The sequence below is a fragment of the Rhinoderma darwinii genome, chromosome 3 (genome assembly GCF_050947455.1).
Source record: "Rhinoderma darwinii isolate aRhiDar2 chromosome 3, aRhiDar2.hap1, whole genome shotgun sequence".
Taxonomy (NCBI): domain Eukaryota; kingdom Metazoa; phylum Chordata; class Amphibia; order Anura; family Rhinodermatidae; genus Rhinoderma; species Rhinoderma darwinii.
This window is the reverse complement of record NC_134689.1, coordinates 410,623,559-410,643,186: the sequence shown is the minus strand read 5'-3', so window position 1 is coordinate 410,643,186 and position 19,628 is coordinate 410,623,559. Positions and strand designations below refer to the sequence as shown.

The following is a 19,628-nucleotide window of genomic DNA, read 5'->3' as shown; positions in this document are numbered from 1 at the left end:
TAAATGGCATGCAAGAACTAGATGAGTGTATACATAGGTCTACTAGAACACATCTACAAAAAAAAACATTTGTAGTAATAGTTCCATGCAAACATTTTCTAGAAGGTTTATCATTTACACAAGTTTTTAGAGTTCTGCTCCTCTAATCGGCTTAACAAATTTCAACCTGTTTTGGCAGTATTAGCCCTGCCTGCAATCTTGGGCTTTGGAAGACAATAAGGGTCATTTACAAAAACAACCGACGAGGATGGGATTTTAACCCATGCATGCAGAGAACAATAAATTAGCAGTCCATCGGCTTAACCACTCGGCCACCTCATTTTCATTTTTTTTCTTTGGTTAGTTTCCAGCTGTTTTATAACCAAACCTGATCCCTAAAAAGTGTTTTACAAATTTTGAGAAGTGTCAGTAATATGTATTCTAAATTTATTTTCCCTTATTTAAAATCAAATCTTTTCTTGTTTATAAAAATGTTATTAAATGGCATGCAAGAACTAGATGAGTGTATACATAGGTCTACTAGAACACATCTACAAAAAAAATATTTGTAGTAATAGTTCCATGCAAACATTTTCTTGAAGGTTTATCATTTACACAAGTTTTTAGAGTTCTGCTCCTCTAATCGGCTTAACAAATTTCAACCTGTTTTGGCAGTATTAGCCCTGCCTTCAATCTTGGGCTTTGGAAGACAATAAGGGTCATTTACAAAAACACCCGTCGAGGATGGGATTTGAACCCATGCATGCAGAGCACAATGGATTAGCAGTCCATCGCCTTAACCACTCGGCCACCTCGTCAACTTATGTTCATTTTTTTTCTTTGGTTAGTTTCCAGCTGTTTTATAACCAAACCTGATCCCTAAAAAGTGTTTTACAAATTTTGAGAAGTGTCAGTAATATGTATTCTAAATTTATTTTCCCTTATTTAAAATCAAATCTTTTCTTGTTTATAAAAATGTCATTAAATGGCATGCAAGAACTAGATGAGTGTATACATAGGTCTACTAGAACACATCTACAAAAAAAAACATTTGTAGTAATAGTTCCATGCAAACATTTTCTAGAAGGTTTATCATTTACACAAGTTTTTAGAGTTCTGCTCCTCTAATCGGCTTAACAAATTTCAACCTGTTTTGGCAGTATTAGCCCTGCCTGCAATCTTGGGCTTTGGAAGACAATAAGGGTCATTTACAAAAACAACCGACGAGGATGGGATTTTAACCCATGCATGCAGATAACAATAAATTAGCAGTCCATCGGCTTAACCACTCGGCCACCTCAATTTCATTTTTTTTCTTTGGTTAGTTTCCAGCTGTTTTATAACCAAACCTGATCCCTAAAAAGTGTTTTACAAATTTTGAGAAGTGTCAGTAATATGTATTCTAAATTTATTTTCCCTTATTTAAAATCAAATCTTTTCTTGTTTATAAAAATGTTATTAAATGGCATGCAAGAACTAGATGAGTGTATACATAGGTCTACTAGAACACATCTACAAAAAAAATATTTGTAGTAATAGTTCCATGCAAACATTTTCTAGAAGGTTTATCATTTACACAAGTTTTTAGAGTTCTGCTCCTCTAATCGGCTTAACAAATTTCAACCTGTTTTGGCAGTATTAGCCCTGCCTGCAATCTTGGGCTTTGGAAGACAATAAGGGTCATTTACAAAAACACCCGACGAGGATGGGATTTTAACCCATGCATGCAGAGAACAATAAATTAGCAGTCCATCGCCTTAACCACTCGGCCACCTCGTCAACTTATTTTCATTTTTTTTCTTTGGTTAGTTTCCAGCTGTTTTATAACCAAACCTGATCCCTAAAAAGTGTTTTACAAATTTTGAGAAGTGTCAGTAATATGTATTCTAAATTTATTTTCCCTTATTTAAAATCAAATCTTTTCTTGTTTATAAAAATGTCATTAAATGGCATGCAAGAACTAGATGAGTGTATACATAGGTCTACTAGAACACATCTACAAAAAAAAACATTTGTAGTAATAGTTCCATGCAAACATTTTCTAGAAGGTTTATCATTTACACAAGTTTTTAGAGTTCTGCTCCTCTAATCGGCTTAACAAATTTCAACCTGTTTTGGCAGTATTAGCCCTGCCTGCAATCTTGGGCTTTGGAAGACAATAAGGGTCATTTACAAAAACAACCGACGAGGATGGGATTTTAACCCATGCATGCAGATAACAATAAATTAGCAGTCCATCGGCTTAACCACTCGGCCACCTCATTTTCATTTTTTTTCTTTGGTTAGTTTCCAGCTGTTTTATAACCAAACCTGATCCCTAAAAAGTGTTTTACAAATTTTGAGAAGTGTCAGTAATATGTATTCTAAATTTATTTTCCCTTATTTAAAATCAAATCTTTTCTTGTTTATAAAAATGTTATTAAATGGCATGCAAGAACTAGATGAGTGTATACATAGGTCTACTAGAACACATCTACAAAAAAAATATTTGTAGTAATAGTTCCATGCAAACATTTTCTAGAAGGTTTATCATTTACACAAGTTTTTAGAGTTCTGCTCCTCTAATCGGCTTAACAAATTTCAACCTGTTTTGGCAGTATTAGCCCTGCCTGCAATCTTGGGCTTTGGAAGACAATAAGGGTCATTTACAAAAACACCCGACGAGGATGGGATTTTAACCCATGCATGCAGAGAACAATAAATTAGCAGTCCATCGCCTTAACCACTCGGCCACCTCGTCAACTTATTTTCATTTTTTTTTCTTTGGTTAGTTTCCAGCTGTTTTATAACCAAACCTGATCCCTAAAAAGTGTTTTACAAATTTTGAGAAGTGTCAGTAATATGTATTCTAAATTTATTTTCCCTTATTTAAAATCAAATCTTTTCTTGTTTATAAAAATGTCATTAAATGGCATGCAAGAACTAGATGAGTGTATACATAGGTCTACTAGAACACATCTACAAAAAAAATATTTGTAGTAATAGTTCCATGCAAACATTTTCTTGAAGGTTTATCATTTACACAAGTTTTTAGAGTTCTGCTCCTCTAATCGGCTTAACAAATTTCAACCTGTTTTGGCAGTATTAGCCCTGCCTGCAATCTTGGGCTTTGGAAGACAATAAGGGTCATTTACAAAAACACCCGTCGAGGATGGGATTTGAACCCATGCATGCAGAGCACAATGGATTAGCAGTCCATCGCCTTAACCACTCGGCCACCTCGTCAACTTATGTTCATTTTTTTTCTTTGGTTAGTTTCCAGCTGTTTTATAACTAAACCTGATCCCTAAAAAGTGTTTTACAAATTTTGAGAAGTGTCAGTAATATGTATTCTAAATTTATTTTCCCTTATTTAAAATCAAATCTTTTCTTGTTTATAAAAATGTCATTAAATGGCATGCAAGAACTAGATGAGTGTATACATAGGTCTACTAGAACACATCTACAAAAAAAATATTTGTAGTAATAGTTCCATGCAAACATTTTCTAGAAGGTTTATCATTTACACAAGTTTTTAGAGTTCTGCTCCTCTAATCGGCTTAACAAATTTCAACCTGTTTTGGCAGTATTAGCCCTGCCTGCAATATTGGGCTTTGGAAGACAATAAGGGTCATTTACAAAAACACCCGACGAAGATGGGATTTTAACCCATGCATGCAGAGAACAATAAATTAGCAGTCCATCACCTTAACCACTCGTCCACCTCGTCAACTTATTTTCATTTTTTTTTCTTTGGTTAGTTTCCAGCTGTTTTATAACCAAACCTGATCCCTAAAAAGTGTTTTACAAATTTTGAGAAGTGTCAGTAATATGTATTCTAAATTTATTTTCCCTTATTTAAAATCAAATCTTTTCTTGTTTATAAAAATGTCATTAAATGGCATGCAATAACTAGATGAGTGTATATATAGGTCTACTAGAACACATCTACAAAAAAAACCATTTGTAGTAATAGTTCCATGCAAATATTTTCTTGAAGGTTTATCATTTACACAAGTTTTTAGAGTTCTGCTCCTCTAATCGGCTTAACAAATTTCAACCTGTTTTGGCAGTATTAGCCCTGCCTGCAATCTTGGGCTTTGGAAGACAATAAGGGTCATTTACAAAAACACCCGACGAGGATGGGATATGAACCCATGCATGCAGAGCACAATGGTTTAGCAGTCCATCACCTTAACCACTCGTCCACCTCGTCAACTTATTTTCATTTTTTTTTCTTTGGTTAGTTTCCAGCTGTTTTATAACCAAACCTGATCCCTAAAAAGTGTTTTACAAATTTTGAGAAGTGTCAGTAATATGTATTCTAAATTTATTTTCCCTTATTTAAAATCAAATCTTTTCTTGTTTATAAAAATGTCATTAAATGGCATGCAATAACTAGATGAGTGTATATATAGGTCTACTAGAACACATCTACAAAAAAAAACCATTTGTAGTAATAGTTCCATGCAAACATTTTCTTGAAGGTTTATCATTTACACAAGTTTTTAGAGTTCTGCTCCTCTAATCGGCTTAACAAATTTCAACCTGTTTTGGCAGTATTAGCCCTGCCTGCAATCTTGGGCTTTGGAAGACAATAAGGGTCATTTACAAAAACACCCATGCAGAGCACAATGGTTTAGCAGTCCATCACCTTAACCACTCATCCACCTCGTCAACTTATTTTCATTTTTTTTTCTTTGGTTAGTTTCCAGCTGTTTTATAACCAAACCTGATCCCTAAAAAGTGTTTTACAAATTTTGAGAAGTGTCAGTAATATGTATTCTAAATTTATTTTCCCTTATTTAAAATCAAATCTTTTCTTGTTTATAAAAATGTCATTAAATGGCATGCAATAACTAGATGAGTGTATATATAGGTCTACTAGAACAAATCTACAAAAAAAACCATTTGTAGTAATAGTTCCATGCAAACATTTTCTTGAAGGTTTATCATTTACACAAGTTTTTAGAGTTCTGCTCCTCTAATCGGCTTAACAAATTTCAACCTGTTTTGGCAGTATTAGCCCTGCCTGCAATCTTGGGCTTTGGAAGACAATAAGGGTCATTTGCAAAAACACCCGTCGAGGATGGGATTTAAACCCATGCATGCAGAGCACAATGGATTAGCAGTCCATCGCCTTAACCACTCGGCCACCTCGTCAACTTATTTTCATTTTTTTCTTTGGTTAGTTTCCAGCTGTTTTATAACCAAACCTGATCCCTAAAAAGTGTTTTACAAATTTTGAGAAGTGTCAGTAATATGTATTCTAAATTTATTTTCCCTTATTTAAAATCAAATCTTTTCTTGTTTATAAAAATGTCATTAAATGGCATGCAATAACTAGATGAGTATATATATAGGTCTACTAGAACACATCTACAAAAAAAAACCATTTGTAGTAATAGTTCCATGCAAACATTTTCTTGAAGGTTTATCATTTACACAAGTTTTTAGAGTTCTGCTCCTCTAATCGGCTTAACAAATTTCAACCTGTTTTGGCAGTATTAGCCCTGCCTGCAATATTGGGCTTTGGAAGACAATAAGGGTCATTTGCAAAAACACCCGTCGAGGATGGGATATGAACCCATGCATGCGGAGCACAATGGTTTAGCAATCCATCACCTTAACCACTCGGCCACCTCGTCAACTTATTTTAATTTTTTTTCTTTGGTTAGTTTCCAGCTGTTTTATAACCAAACCTGATCCCTAAAAAGTGTTTTACAAATGTTGAGAAGTGTCAGTAATATGTATTCTAAATTTATTTTCCCTTATTTAAAATCAAATCTTTTCTTGTTTATAAAAATGTCATTAAATGGCATGCAAGAACTAGATGAGTGTATATATAGGTCTACTAGAACACATCTACAAAAAAAATATTTGTAGTAATAGTTCCATGCAAACATTTTCTTGAAGGTTTATCATTTACACAAGTTTTTAGAGTTCTGCTCCTCTAATCGGCTTAACAAATTTCAACCTGTTTTGGCAGTATTAGCCCTGCCTGCAATCTTGGGCTTTGGAAGACAATAAGGGTCATTTACAAAAACACCCAACGAGGATGGGATATGAACCCATGCATGCAGAGCACAATGGTTTAGCAGTCCATCACCTTAACCACTCGTCCACCTCGTCAACTTATTTTCATTTTTTTTTCTTTGGTTAGTTTCCAGCTGTTTTATAACCAAACCTGATCCCTAAAAAGTGTTTTACAAATTTTGAGAAGTGTCAGTAATATGTATTCTAAATTTATTTTCCCTTATTTAAAATCAAATCTTTTCTTGTTTATAAAAATGTCATTAAATGGCATGCAATAACTAGATGAGTGTATATATAGGTCTACTAGAACACATCTACAAAAAAAACCATTTGTAATAATAGTTCCATGCAAACATTTTCTTGAAGGTTTATCATTTACACAAGTTTTTAGAGTTCTGCTCCTCTAATCGGCTTAACAAATTTCAACCTGTTTTGGCAGTATTAGCCCTGCCTGCAATCTTGGGCTTTGGAAGACAATAAGGGTCATTTGCAAAAACACCCGTCGAGGATGGGATTTGAACCCATGCATGCAGAGCACAATGGATTAGCAGTCCATCGCCTTAACCACTCGGCCACCTCGTCAACTTATTTTCATTTTTTTCTTTGGTTAGTTTCCAGCTGTTTTATAACCAAACCTGATCCCTAAAAAGTGTTTTACAAATTTTGAGAAGTGTCAGTAATATGTATTCTAAATTTATTTTCCCTTATTTAAAATCAAATCTTTTCTTGTTTATAAAAATGTCATTAAATGGCATGCAAGAACTAGATGAGTGTATATATAGGTCTACTAGAACACATCTACAAAAAAAACATTTGTAGTAATAGTTCCATGCAAACATTTTCTAGAAGGTTTATCATTTACACAAGTTTTTAGAGTTCTGCTCCTCTAATCGGCTTAACAAATTTCAACCTGTTTTGGCAGTATTAGCCCTGCCTGCAATTTTGGGCTTTGGAAGACAATAAGGGTCATTTACAAAAACACCCGACGAGGATGGGATTTGAACCCATGCAGGCAGTCCATTGCCTTAACCACTCGGCCACCTCGTCAACTTATTTTCATTTTTTTCTTTGGTTAGTTTCCAGCTGTTTTATAACCAAACCTGAGCCCTAAAAAGTGTTTTACAAATTTTGAGAAGTGTCAGTAATATGTATTCTAAATTTATTTTCCCTTATTTAAAATCAAATCTTTTCTTGTTTATAAAAATGTCATTAAATGGCATGCAATAACTAGATGAGTGTATATATAGGTCTACTAGAACACATCTACAAAAAAAACCATTTGTAGTAATAGTTCCATGCAAACATTTTCTAGAAGGTTTATCATTTACACAAGTTTTTAGAGTTCTGCTCCTCTAATCGGCTTAACAAATTTCAACCTGTTTTGGCAGTATTAGCCCTGCCTGCAATTTTGGGCTTTGGAAGACAATAAGGGTCATTTACAAAAACACCCGACGAGGATGGGATTTGAACCCATGCAGGCAGTCCATTGCCTTAACCACTCGGCCACCTCGTCAACTTATTTTCATTTTTTTCTTTGGTTAGTTTCCAGCTGTTTTATAACCAAACCTGATCCCTAAAAAGTGTTTTACAAATTTTGAGAAGTGTCAGTAATATGTATTCTAAATTTATTTTCCCTTATTTAAAATCAAATCTTTTCTTGTTTATAAAAATGTCATTAAATGGCATGCAATAACTAGATGAGTGTATATATAGGTCTACTAGAACACATCTACAAAAAAAACCATTTGTAGTAATAGTTCCATGCAAACATTTTCTAGAAGGTTTATCATTTACACAAGTTTTTAGAGTTCTGCTCCTCTAATCGGCTTAACAAATTTCAACCTGTTTTGGCAGTATTAGCCCTGCCTGCAATCTTGGGCTTTGGAAGACAATAAGGGTCATTTACAAAAACACCCAACGAGGATGGGATTTGAACCCATGCATACAGAGCACAATGGATTAGCAGTCCATCGCCTTAACCACTCGGCCACCTCGTCAACTTATTTTCATTTTTTTTTCTTTGGTTAGTTTCCAGCTGTTTTATAACCAAACCTGATCCCTAAAAAGTGTTTTACAAATTTTGAGAAGTGTCAGTAATATGTATTCTAAATTTATTTTCCCTTATTTAAAATCAAATCTTTTCTTGTTTATAAAAATGTCATTAAATGGCATGCAATAACTAGATGAGTGTATATATAGGTCTACTAGAACACATCTACAAAAAAAACCATTTGTAGTAATAGTTCCATGCAAACATTTTCTAGAAGGTTTATCATTTACACAAGTTTTTAGAGTTCTGCTCCTCTAATCGGCTTAACAAATTTCAACCTGTTTTGGCAGTATTAGCCCTGCCTGCAATTTTGGGCCTTGGAAGACAATAAGGGTCATTTACAGAAACACCCGACGAGGATGGGATTTGAACCCATGCATGCAGAGCACAATGGATTAGCAGTCCATCGCCTTAACCACTCAGCCACCTCGTCAACTTATTTTCATTTTTTTCTTTGGTTAGTTTCCAGCTGTTTTATAACCAAACCTGATCCCTAAAAAGTGTTTTACAAATTTTGAGAAGTGTCAGTAATATGTATTCTAAATTTATTTTCCCTTATTTAAAATCAAATCTTTTCTTGTTTATAAAAATGTCATTAAATGGCATGCAAGAACTAGATGAGTGTATATATAGGTCTACTAGAACACATCTACAAAAAAAAACATTTGTAGTAATAGTTCCATGCAAACATTTTCTAGAAGGTTTATAATTTACACAAGTTTTTAGAGTTCTGCTCCTCTAATCGGCTTAACAAATTTCAACCTGTTTTGGCAGTATTAGCCCTGCCTGCAATTTTGGGCTTTGGAAGACAATAAGGGTCATTTACAAAAACACCCGACGAGGATGGGATTTGAACCCATGCAAGCAGTCCATTGCCTTAACCACTCGGCCACCTCGTCAACTTATTTTCATTTTTTTCTTTGGTTAGTTTCCAGCTGTTTTATAACCAAACCTGATCCCTAAAAAGTGTTTTACAAATTTTGAGAAGTGTCAGTAATATGTATTCTAAATTTATTTTCCCTTATTTAAAATCAAATCTTTTCTTGTTTATAAAAATGTCATTAAATGGCATGCAATAACTAGATGAGTGTATATATAGGTCTACTAGAACACATCTACAAAAAAAACCATTTGTAGTAATAGTTCCATGCAAACATTTTCTAGAAGGTTTATCATTTACACAAGTTTTTAGAGTTCTGCTCCTCTAATCGGCTTAACAAATTTCAACCTGTTTTGGCAGTATTAGCCCTGCCTGCAATCTTGGGCTTTGGAAGACAATAAGGGTCATTTACAAAAACACCTGACGAGGATGGGATTTGAACCCATGCATGCAGAGCACAATGGATTAGCAGTCCATCGCCTTAACCACTCAGCCACCTCGTCAACTTATTTTCATTTTTTTCTTTGGTTAGTTTCCAGCTGTTTTATAACCAAACCTGATCCCTAAAAAGTGTTTTACAAATTTTGAGAAGTGTCAGTAATATGTATTCTAAATTTATTTTCCCTTATTTAAAATCAAATCTTTTCTTGTTTATAAAAATGTCATTAAATGGCATGCAAGAACTAGATGAGTGTATATATAGGTCTACTAGAACACATCTACAAAAAAAAACATTTGTAGTAATAGTTCCATGCAAACATTTTCTAGAAGGTTTATCATTTACACAAGTTTTTAGAGTTCTGCTCCTCTAATCGGCTTAACAAATTTCAACCTGTTTTGGCAGTATTAGCCCTGCCTGCAATTTTGGGCTTTGGAAGACAATAAGGGTCATTTACAAAAACACCCGACGAGGATGGGATTTGAACCCATGCAGGCAGTCCATTGCCTTAACCACTCGGCCACCTCGTCAACTTATTTTCATTTTTTTCTTTGGTTAGTTTCCAGCTGTTTTATAACCAAACCTGATCCCTAAAAAGTGTTTTACAAATTTTGAGAAGTGTCAGTAATATGTATTCTAAATTTATTTTCCCTTATTTAAAATCAAATCTTTTCTTGTTTATAAAAATGTTATTAAATGGCATGCAAGAACTAGATGAGTGTATACATAGGTCTACTAGAACACATCTACAAAAAAATATATGTAGTAATAGTTCCATGCAAACATTTTCTAGAAGGTTTATCATTTACACAAGTTTTTAGAGTTCTGCTCCTCTAATCGGCTTAACAAATTTCAACCTGTTTTGGCAGTATTAGCCCTGCCTGCAATTTTGGGCTTTGGAAGACAATAAGGGTCATTTACAAAAACACCCGATGAGGATGGGATTTGAACCCATGCAGGCAGTCCATTGCCTTAACCACTCGGCCACCTCATCAACTTATTTTCATTTTTTTCTTTGGTTAGTTTCCAGCTGTTTTATAACCAAACCTGATCCCTAAAAAGTGTTTTACAAATTTTGAGAAGTGTCAGTAATATGTATTCTAAATTTATTTTCCCTTATTTAAAATCAAATCTTTTCTTGTTTATAAAAATGTTATTAAATGGCATGCAAGAACTAGATGAGTGTATACATAGGTCTACTAGAACACATCTACAAAAAAAATATATGTAGTAATAGTTCCATGCAAACATTTTCTAGAAGGTTTATCATTTACACAAGTTTTTAGAGTTCTGCTCCTCTAATCGGCTTAACAAATTTCAACCTGTTTTGGCAGTATTAGCCCTGCCTTCAATTTTGGGCATTGGAAGACAATAAGGGTCATTTACAAAAACACCTGACGAGGATGGGATTTGAACCCATGCATGCAGAGCACAATGGATTAGCAGTCCATCGCCTTAACCACTCAGCCACCTCGTCAACTTATTTTCATTTTTTTCTTTGGTTAGTTTCCAGCTGTTTTATAACCAAACCTGATCCCTAAAAAGTGTTTTACAAATTTTGAGAAGTGTCAGTAATATGTATTCTAAATTTATTTTCCCTTATTTAAAATCAAATCTTTTCTTGTTTATAAAAATGTCATTAAATGGCATGCAAGAACTAGATGAGTGTATATATAGGTCTACTAGAACACATCTACAAAAAAAAACATTTGTAGTAATAGTTCCATGCAAACATTTTCTAGAAGGTTTATCATTTACACAAGTTTTTAGAGTTCTGCTCCTCTAATCGGCTTAACAAATTTCAACCTGTTTTGGCAGTATTAGCCCTGCCTGCAATTTTGGGCTTTGGAAGACAATAAGGGTCATTTACAAAAACACCCGACGAGGATGGGATTTGAACCCATGCAGGCAGTCCATTGCCTTAACCACTCGGCCACCTCGTCAACTTATTTTCATTTTTTTCTTTGGTTAGTTTCCAGCTGTTTTATAACCAAACCTGATCCCTAAAAAGTGTTTTACAAATTTTGAGAAGTGTCAGTAATATGTATTCTAAATTTATTTTCCCTTATTTAAAATCAAATCTTTTCTTGTTTATAAAAATGTCATTAAATGGCATGCAATAACTAGATGAGTGTATATATAGGTCTACTAGAACACATCTATAAAAAAAAAACATTTGTAGTAATAGTTCCATGCAAACATTTTCTAGAAGGTTTATCATTTACACAAGTTTTTAGAGTTCTGCTCCTCTAATCGGCTTAACAAATTTCAACCTGTTTTGGCAGTATTAGCCCTGCCTGCAATCTTGGGCTTTGGAAGACAATAAGGGTAATTTACAAAAACACCCGACAAGGATGGGATTTGAACCCATGCATGCAGAGCACAATGGTTTAGCAGTCCATCACCTTAACCACTCGGCCACCTCATTTTCATTTTTTTTCTTTGGTTAGTTTCCAGCTGTTTTATAACCAAACCTGATCCCTAAAAAGTGTTTTACAAATTTTGAGAAGTGTCAGTAATATGTATTCTAAATTTATTTTCCCTTATTTAAAATCAAATCTTTTCTTGTTTATAAAAATGTTATTAAATGGCATGCAAGAACTAGATGAGTGTATACATAGGTCTACTAGAACACATCTACAAAAAAAATATATGTAGTAATAGTTCCATGCAAACATTTTCTAGAAGGTTTATCATTTACACAAGTTTTTAGAGTTCTGCTCCTCTAATCGGCTTAACAAATTTCAACCTGTTTTGGCAGTATTAGCCCTGCCTTCAATTTTGGGCATTGGAAGACAATAAGGGTCATTTACAAAAACACCTGACAAGGATGGGATTTGAACCCATGCATGCAGAGCACAATGGATTAGCAGTCCATCGCCTTAACCACTCAGCCACCTCATCAACTTATTTTCATTTTTTTCTTTGGTTAGTTTCCAGCTGTTTTATAACCAAACCTGATCCCTAAAAAGTGTTTTACAAATTTTGAGAAGTGTCAGTAATATGTATTCTAAATTTATTTTCCCTTATTTAAAATCAAATCTTTTCTTGTTTATAAAAATGTCATTAAATGGCATGCAAGAACTAGATGAGTGTATATATAGGTCTACTAGAACACATCTACAAAAAAAAACATTTGTAGTAATAGTTCCATGCAAACATTTTCTAGAAGGTTTATCATTTACACAAGTTTTTAGAGTTCTGCTCCTCTAATCGGCTTAACAAATTTCAACCTGTTTTGGCAGTATTAGCCCTGCCTGCAATTTTGGGCTTTGGAAGACAATAAGGGTCATTTACAAAAACACCCGACGAGGATGGGATTTGAACCCATGCAGGCAGTCCATTGCCTTAACCACTCGGCCACCTCGTCAACTTATTTTCATTTTTTTCTTTGGTTAGTTTCCAGCTGTTTTATAACCAAACCTGATCCCTAAAAAGTGTTTTACAAATTTTGAGAAGTGTCAGTAATATGTATTCTAAATTTATTTTCCCTTATTTAAAATCAAATCTTTTCTTGTTTATAAAAATGTCATTAAATGGCATGCAATAACTAGATGAGTGTATATATAGGTCTACTAGAACACATCTACAAAAAAAAAACATTTGTAGTAATAGTTCCATGCAAACATTTTCTAGAAGGTTTATCATTTACACAAGTTTTTAGAGTTCTGCTCCTCTAATCGGCTTAACAAATTTCAACCTGTTTTGGCAGTATTAGCCCTGCCTGCAATCTTGGGCTTTGGAAGACAATAAGGGTCATTTACAAAAACACCCAACGAGGATGGGATTTAAACCCATGCATGCAGAGCACAAAGGATTAGCAGTCCATCGCCTTAACCACTCGGCCACCTCGTCAACTTATTTTCATTTTTTTCTTTGGTTAGTTTCCAGCTGTTTTATAACCAAACCTGATCCCTAAAAAGTGTTTTACAAATTTTGAGAAGTGTCAGTAATATGTATTCTAAATTTATTTTCCCTTATTTAAAATCAAATCTTTTCTTGTTTATAAAAATGTCATTAAATGGCATGCAAGAACTAGATGAGTGTATATATAGGTCTACTAGAACACATCTGCAAAAAAAAAACATTTGTAGTAATAGTTCCATGCAAACATTTTCTAGAAGGTTTATCATTTACACAAGTTTTTAGAGTTCTGCTCCTCTAATCGGCTTAACAAATTTCAACCTGTTTTGGCAGTATTAGCCCTGCCTGCAATTTTGGGCTTTGGAAGACAATAAGGGTCATTTACAAAAACACCCGACGAGGATGGGATTTGAACCCATGCATGCAGAGCACAATGGATTAGCAGTCCATCACCTTAACCACTCGGCCACCTCATCAACTTATTTTCATTTTTTTTTCTTTGGTTAGTTTCCAGCTGTTTTATAACCAAACCTGATCCCTAAAAAGTGTTTTACAAATTTTGAGAAGTGTCAGTAATATGTATTCTAAATTTATTTTCCCTTATTTAAAATCAAATCTTTTCTTGTTTATAAAAATGTCATTAAATGGCATGCAAGAACTAGATGAGTGTATATATAGGTCTACTAGAACACATCTGCAAAAAAAAACATTTGTAGTAATAGTTCCATGCAAACATTTTCTAGAAGGTTTATCATTTACACAAGTTTTTAGAGTTCTGCTCCTCTAATCGGCTTAACAAATTTCAACCTGTTTTGGCAGTATTAGCCCTGCCTGCAATCTTGGGCTTTGGAAGACAATAAGGGTCATTTACAAAAACACCCGACGAGGATGGGATTTGAACCCATGCATGCAGAGCACAATGGATTAGCAGTCCATCACCTTAACCACTCGGGCACCTCGTCAACTTATTTTCATTTTTTTTTCTTTGGTTAGTTTCCAGCTGTTTTATAACCAAACCTGATCCCTAAAAAGTGTTTTACAAATTTTGAGAAGTGTCAGTAATATGTATTCTAAATTTATTTTCCCTTATTTAAAATCAAATCTTTTCTTGTTTATAAAAATGTCATTAAATGGCATGCAAGAACTAGATGAGTGTATATATAGGTCTACTAGAACACATCTGCAAAAAAAAAACATTTGTAGTAATAGTTCCATGCAAACATTTTCTAGAAGGTTTATCATTTACACAAGTTTTTAGAGTTCTGCTCCTCTAATCGGCTTAACAAATTTCAACCTGTTTTGGCAGTATTAGCCCTGCCTGCAATCTTGGGCTTTGGAAGACAATAAGGGTCATTTACAAAAACACCCGACGAGGATGGGATTTGAACCCATGCATGCAGAGCACAATGGATTAGCAGTCCATCACCTTAACCACTCGGCCACCTCGTCAACTTATTTTCATTTTTTTTCTTTGGTTAGTTTCCAGCTGTTTTATAACCAAACCTGATCCCTAAAAAGTGTTTTACAAATTTTGAGAAGTGTCAGTAATATGTATTCTAAATTTATTTTCCCTTATTTAAAATCAAATCTTTTCTTGTTTATAAAAATGTCATTAAATGGCATGCAAGAACTAGATGAGTGTATATATAGGTCTACTAGAACACATCTGCAAAAAAAAACATTTGTAGTAATAGTTCCATGCAAACATTTTCTAGAAGGTTTATCATTTACACAAGTTTTTAGAGTTCTGCTCCTCTAATCGGCTTAACAATTTTCAACCTGTTTTGGCAGTATTAGCCCTGCATGCAATTTTGGGCTTTGGAAGACAATAAGGGTCATTTAAAAAAACACCCGACAAGGATGGAATTTGAACCCATGCATGCAGAGCACAATGGATTAGCAGTCCATCACCTTAACCACTCGGCCACCTCATCAACTTATTTTCATTTTTTTTCTTTGGTTAGTTTCCAGCTGTTTTATAACCAAACCTGATCCCTAAAAAGTGTTTTACAAATTTTGAGAAGTGTCAGTAATATGTATTCTAAATTTATTTTCCCTTATTTAAAATCAAATCTTTTCTTGTTTATAAAAATGTCATTAAATGGCATGCAAGAACTAGATGAGTGTATATATAGGTCTACTAGAACACATCTGCAAAAAAAAACATTTGTAGTAATAGTTCCATGCAAACATTTTCTAGAAGGTTTATCATTTACACAAGTTTTTAGAGTTCTGCTCCTCTAATCGGCTTAACAATTTTCAACCTGTTTTGGCAGTATTAGCCCTGCATGCAATTTTGGGCTTTGGAAGACAATAAGGGTCATTTAAAAAAACACCCGACAAGGATGGAATTTGAACCCATGCATGCAGAGTACAATGGATTAGCAGTCCATCACCTTAACCACTCGGCCACCTCATCAACTTATTTTCATTTTTTTTCTTTGGTTAGTTTCCAGCTGTTTTATAACCAAACCTGATCCCTAAAAAGTGTTTTACAAATTTTGAGAAGTGTCAGTAATATGTATTCTAAATTTATTTTCCCTTATTTAAAATCAAATCTTTTCTTGTTTATAAAAATGTCATTAAATGGCATGCAAGAACTAGATGAGTGTATATATAGGTCTACTAGAACACATCTGCAAAAAAAAACATTTGTAGTAATAGTTCCATGCAAACATTTTCTAGAAGGTTTATCATTTACACAAGTTTTTAGAGTTCTGCTCCTCTAATCGGCTTAACAATTTTCAACCTGTTTTGGCAGTATTAGCCCTGCCTGCAATTTTGGGCTTTGGAAGACAATAAGGGTCATTTACAAAAACACCCGACAAGGATGGGATTTGAACCCATGCATGCAGAGCACAGTGGATTAGCAGTCCATCACCTTAACCACTCGGCCACCTCGTCAACTTATTTTCATTTTTTTTTCTTTGGTTAGTTTCCAGCTGTTTTATAACCAAACCTGATCCCTAAAAAGTGTTTTACAAATTTTGAGAAGTGTCAGTAATATGTATTCTAAATTTATTTTCCCTTATTTAAAATCAAATCTTTTCTTGTTTATAAAAATGTCATTAAATGGCATGCAAGAACTAGATGAGTGTATATATAGGTCTACTAGAACACATCTACAAAAAAAACATTTGTAGTAATAGTTCCATGCAAACATTTTCTAGAAGGTTTATCATTTACACAAGTTTTTAGAGTTCTGCTCCTCTAATCGGCTTAACAAATTTCAACCTGTTTTGGCAGTATTAGCCCTGCCTGCAATCTTGGGCTTTGGAAGACAATAAGGGTCATTTACAAAAACACCCGACGAGGATGGGATTTGAACCCATGCATGCAGAGCACAATGGATTAGCAGTCCATCGCCTTAACCACTCGGCCACCTCGTCAACTTACTTTCATTTTTTTCTTTGGTTAGTTTCCAGCTGTTTTATAACCAAACCTGATCCCTAAAAAGTGTTTTACAAATTTTGAGAAGTGTCAGTAATATGTATTCTAAATTTATTTTCCCTTATTTAAAATCAAATCTTTTCTTGTTTATAAAAATGTCATTAAATGGCATGCAAGAACTAGATGAGTGTATATATAGGTCTACTAGAACACATCTACAAAAAAAACATTTGTAGTAATAGTTCCATGCAAACATTTTCTAGAAGGTTTATCATTTACACAAGTTTTTAGAGTTCTGCTCCTCTAATCGGCTTAACAAATTTCAACCTGTTTTGGCAGTATTAGCCCTGCCTGCAATCTTGGGCTTTGGAAGACAATAAGGGTCATTTACAAAAACACCCGACGAGGATGGGATGCAGAGCACAATGGATTAGCAGTCCATCGCCTTAACCACTCGGCCACCTCGTCAACTTATTTTCATTTTTTTCTTTGGTTAGTTTCCAGCTGTTTTATAACCAAACCTGATCCCTAAAAAGTGTTTTACAAATTTTGAGAAGTGTCAGTAATATGTATTCTAAATTTATTTTCCCTTATTTAAAATCAAATCTTTTCTTGTTTATAAAAATGTCATTAAATGGCATGCAAGAACTAGATGAGTGTATATATAGGTCTACTAGAACACATCTACAAAAAAAAACATTTGTAGTAATAGTTCCATGCAAACATTTTCTAGAAGGTTTATCATTTACACAAGTTTTTAGAGTTCTGCTCCTCTAATCGGCTTAACAAATTTCAACCTGTTTTGGCAGTATTAGCCCTGCCTGCAATCTTGGGCTTTGGAAGACAATAAGGGTCATTTACAAAAACACCCGACGAGGATGGGATTCAGAGCACAATGGATTAGCAGTCCATCGCCTTAACCACTCGGCCACCTCGTCAACTTATTTTCATTTTTTTCTTTGGTTAGTTTCCAGCTGTTTTATAACCAAACCTGATCCCTAAAAAGTGTTTTACAAATTTTGAGAAGTGTCAGTAATATGTATTCTAAATTTATTTTCCCTTATTTAAAATCAAATCTTTTCTTGTTTATAAAAATGTCATTAAATGGCATGCAAGAACTAGATGAGTGTATATATAGGTCTACTAGAACACATCTACAAAAAAAAACATTTGTAGTAATAGTTCCATGCAAACATTTTCTAGAAGGTTTATCATTTACACAAGTTTTTAGAGTTCTGCTCCTCTAATCGGCTTAACAAATTTCAACCTGTTTTGGCAGTATTAGCCCTGCCTGCAATCTTGGGCTTTGGAAGACAATAAGGGTCATTTACAAAAACACCCGACGAGGATGGGATTTGAACCCATGCATGCAGAGCACAATGGATTAGCTGTCCATCGCCTTAACCACTCGGCCACCTCGTCAACTTATTTTCATTTTTTTTTCTTTGGTTAGTTTCCAGCTGTTTTATAACCAAACCTGATCCCTAAAAAGTGTTTTACAAATTTTGAGAAGTGTCAGTAATATGTATTCTAAATTTATTTTCCCTTATTTAAAATCAAATCTTTTCTTGTTTATAAAAATGTCATTAAATGGCATGCAAGAACTAGATGAGTGTATATATAGGTCTACTAGAACACATCTACAAAAAAAACATTTGTAGTAATAGTTCCATGCAAACATTTTCTAGAAGGTTTATCATTTACACAAGTTTTTAGAGTTCTGCTCCTCTAATCGGCTTAACAAATTTCAACCTGTTTTGGCAGTATTAGCCCTGCCTGCAATCTTGGGCTTTGGAAGACAATAAGGGTCATTTACAAAAACACCCGACGAGGATGGGATGCAGAGCACAATGGATTAGCAGTCCATCGCCTTAACCACTCGGCCACCTCGTCAACTTATTTTCATTTTTTTCTTTGGTTAGTTTCCAGCTGTTTTATAACCAAACCTGATCCCTAAAAAGTGTTTTACAAATTTTGAGAAGTGTCAGTAATATGTATTCTAAATTTATTTTCCCTTATTTAAAATCAAATCTTTTCTTGTTTATAAAAATGTCATTAAATGGCATGCAAGAACTAGATGAGTGTATATATAGGTCTACTAGAACACATCTACAAAAAAAACATTTGTAGTAATAGTTCCATGCAAACATTTTCTAGAAGGTTTATCATTTACACAAGTTTTTAGAGTTCTGCTCCTCTAATCGGCTTAACAAATTTCAACCTGTTTTGGCAGTATTAGCCCTGCCTGCAATCTTGGGCTTTGGAAGACAATAAGGGTCATTTACAAAAACACCCGACGAGGATGGGATTTGAACCCATGCATGCAGAGCACAATGGATTAGCTGTCCATCGCCTTAACCACTCGGCCACCTCGTCAACTTATTTTCATTTTTTTTTCTTTGGTTAGTTTCCAGCTGTTTTATAACCAAACCTGATCCCTAAAAAGTGTTTTACAAATTTTGAGAAGTGTCAGTAATATGTATTCTAAATTTATTTTCCCTTATTTAAAATCAAATCTTTTCTTGTTTATAAAAATGTCATTAAATGGCATGCAAGAACTAGATGAGTGTATATATAGGTCTACTAGAACACATCTACAAAAAAAACATTTGTAGTAATAGTTCCATGCAAACATTTTCTAGAAGGTTTATCATTTACACAAGTTTTTAGAGTTCTGCTCCTCTAATCGGCTTAACAAATTTCAACCTGTTTTGGCAGTATTAGCCCTGCCTGCAATCTTGGGCTTTGGAAGACAATAAGGGTCATTTACAAAAACACCCGACGAGGATGGGATGCAGAGCACAATGGATTAGCAGTCCATCACCTTAACCACTCGGCCACCTCGTCAACTTATTTTCATTTTTTTCTTTGGTTAGTTTCCAGCTGTTTTATAACCAAACCTGATCCCTAAAAAGTGTTTTACAAATTTTGAGAAGTGTCAGTAATATGTATTCTAAATTTATTTTCCCTTATTTAAAATCAAATCTTTTCTTGTTTATAAAAATGTCATT

The 19,628-nt window shown here is 34.1% G+C and overlaps 15 non-coding genes across 15 annotated transcripts; all 15 read right to left on the bottom strand.

Moving 5' to 3' along the window:
- Positions 1-715: 715 nt before the first annotated feature.
- On the bottom strand, positions 716-797 carry TRNAS-GCU (transfer RNA serine (anticodon GCU)). The gene has a single exon. It is a non-coding gene; the product is annotated as a tRNA-Ser (tRNA).
- Positions 798-3,122: 2,325 nt separating this feature from the next.
- Positions 3,123-3,204, bottom strand: TRNAS-GCU (transfer RNA serine (anticodon GCU)). The gene has a single exon. It is a non-coding gene; the product is annotated as a tRNA-Ser (tRNA).
- Positions 3,205-6,494: 3,290 nt separating this feature from the next.
- On the bottom strand, positions 6,495-6,576 carry TRNAS-GCU (transfer RNA serine (anticodon GCU)). The gene has a single exon. It is a non-coding gene; the product is annotated as a tRNA-Ser (tRNA).
- A 1,333-nt stretch (positions 6,577-7,909) lies between these two features.
- On the bottom strand, positions 7,910-7,991 carry TRNAS-GCU (transfer RNA serine (anticodon GCU)). The gene has a single exon. It is a non-coding gene; the product is annotated as a tRNA-Ser (tRNA).
- A 404-nt stretch (positions 7,992-8,395) lies between these two features.
- Positions 8,396-8,477, bottom strand: TRNAS-GCU (transfer RNA serine (anticodon GCU)). Its single transcript has one exon. It is a non-coding gene; the product is annotated as a tRNA-Ser (tRNA).
- An 868-nt stretch (positions 8,478-9,345) lies between these two features.
- On the bottom strand, positions 9,346-9,427 carry TRNAS-GCU (transfer RNA serine (anticodon GCU)). The gene has a single exon. It is a non-coding gene; the product is annotated as a tRNA-Ser (tRNA).
- A 1,331-nt stretch (positions 9,428-10,758) lies between these two features.
- On the bottom strand, positions 10,759-10,840 carry TRNAS-GCU (transfer RNA serine (anticodon GCU)). The gene has a single exon. It is a non-coding gene; the product is annotated as a tRNA-Ser (tRNA).
- A 1,345-nt stretch (positions 10,841-12,185) lies between these two features.
- TRNAS-GCU (transfer RNA serine (anticodon GCU)) lies at positions 12,186-12,267 on the bottom strand. Its single transcript has one exon. It is a non-coding gene; the product is annotated as a tRNA-Ser (tRNA).
- A 1,354-nt stretch (positions 12,268-13,621) lies between these two features.
- On the bottom strand, positions 13,622-13,703 carry TRNAS-GCU (transfer RNA serine (anticodon GCU)). The gene has a single exon. It is a non-coding gene; the product is annotated as a tRNA-Ser (tRNA).
- A 404-nt stretch (positions 13,704-14,107) lies between these two features.
- On the bottom strand, positions 14,108-14,189 carry TRNAS-GCU (transfer RNA serine (anticodon GCU)). The gene has a single exon. It is a non-coding gene; the product is annotated as a tRNA-Ser (tRNA).
- Positions 14,190-14,594: 405 nt separating this feature from the next.
- On the bottom strand, positions 14,595-14,676 carry TRNAS-GCU (transfer RNA serine (anticodon GCU)). The gene has a single exon. It is a non-coding gene; the product is annotated as a tRNA-Ser (tRNA).
- A 1,373-nt stretch (positions 14,677-16,049) lies between these two features.
- Positions 16,050-16,131, bottom strand: TRNAS-GCU (transfer RNA serine (anticodon GCU)). Its single transcript has one exon. It is a non-coding gene; the product is annotated as a tRNA-Ser (tRNA).
- Positions 16,132-16,534: 403 nt separating this feature from the next.
- Positions 16,535-16,616, bottom strand: TRNAS-GCU (transfer RNA serine (anticodon GCU)). Its single transcript has one exon. It is a non-coding gene; the product is annotated as a tRNA-Ser (tRNA).
- Positions 16,617-17,957: 1,341 nt separating this feature from the next.
- TRNAS-GCU (transfer RNA serine (anticodon GCU)) lies at positions 17,958-18,039 on the bottom strand. Its single transcript has one exon. It is a non-coding gene; the product is annotated as a tRNA-Ser (tRNA).
- Positions 18,040-18,911: 872 nt separating this feature from the next.
- TRNAS-GCU (transfer RNA serine (anticodon GCU)) lies at positions 18,912-18,993 on the bottom strand. The gene has a single exon. It is a non-coding gene; the product is annotated as a tRNA-Ser (tRNA).
- Between the last annotated feature and the right edge of the window lie 635 nt (positions 18,994-19,628).